Below are 1,748 nucleotides of genomic sequence, written 5' to 3'. Positions count from 1 at the left end.
GCTGCTGGTAAGTTTCACTTTTGTATACGCACTACGTATCAGCATGAACCATCTTTACGGCTGACGTTTGACGGATAATCCCTCCGCCGTTTTATACTTCAGTTACAAATACTGAAACCATCCCTATTACACGTGAATCCTCAGCATAGCGTCTGTCTATTGTAAATATATGAGTGAAAAATAAAGTACAAGTTACAACATTTTTTAAAATACCAACTTCTTGTGTACACGACCGAATGATAGTTACACAAAACATTTGCTTGTAGACTAAAGGAAATGACACAGATGACTGACTCAAAATGTGGAGGAAAGTTTTTATTGTCAAGTTCCCAGGGATATTTATATGGCTGAACATTTTCTCCTTTAAGTTTGTGCTTTGGGGCTGACGTTACATTAACAATTCTCACTACAATCAAAAATAGAATTCACAGCTGTCGTACGACGTCTGTTTTAGACTTGCATAATGGGGCATTGCTGGATTTCATCTGGCTCTTATCGGATGCTGTGCACTAATCTTGATGGTACATGACCACGATTTCCTACCAGGAACTGTTTCTGCAAATCCCGTGGTGTTCTCAGAGGTCCGGGGCCCTGAAGCTGGAGAGAGAGAGACGAGAAGGGCAGCTAAGTCCGTAAGGCGTTGGAAAGGTCTTGATTATGAGCAAACACTTTCCAAGATAGATTTATTTACACTAGAGAAGATTAAGGGGGAATATGATCACTGTGCATAAATATAAAAATGGTCCGTGCCAACCTGTTCTATCTGAAGCTCCCCTCATACTGTAGGTACAAGGTCACCCTTTGTGGCTGGAAAAGGGATTAAATCTCAAGCTATGAAAAGGGCGTTTAACTATAATACAGGTTGGAGGAGCCAAAATTAAAAAGTGCAATATTTAAGAGTTTGGAGCCGATGTGCCCTAGCTCAACTCTAAATGGAAGTGTAAAAATTAAGCTGCCAGACTGTGTGCTACATGCAAAAGCGGATGCCGGACTGTAGATGGACAGTAATTAGTTAGACAATGTCTAGATCGACCCCAGTTGTTAGACAGTCAGTAGATCGACAGGTACTAAAGGTCGACATGGTCAAAAGGTCGACGTGGTATTGGTCGACACAAAAATGATCGACACTTTTGGGGGGGGGGGTTAGGCACTTAAGATGAGCCAGTGTCCAACGTCATTCCCTACCATCCAAGGGGGCATGGAGGGGGGAATAAATCCATGTGGCGAGCGAAGCGAGCCCGCAAGGGGCCGAATGGTATTTATGCAAAAAAAAATTTTTTCTGCTTCAGGGTCCATAGGGGTCCACAGGGTGACCTTGGGGTATAGCTGGATCCTGGATCCTCGGGCACCACGGAGTTAAAGCTTTTAGCTGCTCCCAGGATGCACTTGGGTCTAACCTCCCCTATACCCCGCCCCCGAGCCACAGGCATCTCAGTTTAAGATGGTGCCCGGCCGGAGTCGGGTCACCCTGCGGGGGGGGGCTGCAGGAGCAGCCCCCTAAAGCTTTTTATTTAACTAGGTTAAATTTATTTTTACTATAGTTTTTTTTCTCCAGAGCGGCAGCGCTGGGCTGTCTGTACAGACGCCCACGCTGCCGCTCCTTCTCCCTGCTGGCGCCGCGACGCCAGCACTGAACTGGGGATCGCGGCGGGGGAAGCCAGAGTCTGTACTACCCGGACTCTGGCTTCCCCCGGGACTGCTGCCGGAAGACGCTGGGGAGCTTAAGGTAAGCCGCGCACCGCTGATTA

The sequence above is a fragment of the Taudactylus pleione genome, unplaced genomic scaffold (genome assembly GCF_031769625.1).
Source record: "Taudactylus pleione unplaced genomic scaffold, aTauple2 ptg000486l, whole genome shotgun sequence".
NCBI lineage: Eukaryota > Metazoa > Chordata > Amphibia > Anura > Myobatrachidae > Taudactylus > Taudactylus pleione.
Note: the sequence above shows the minus strand (reverse complement) of the source record.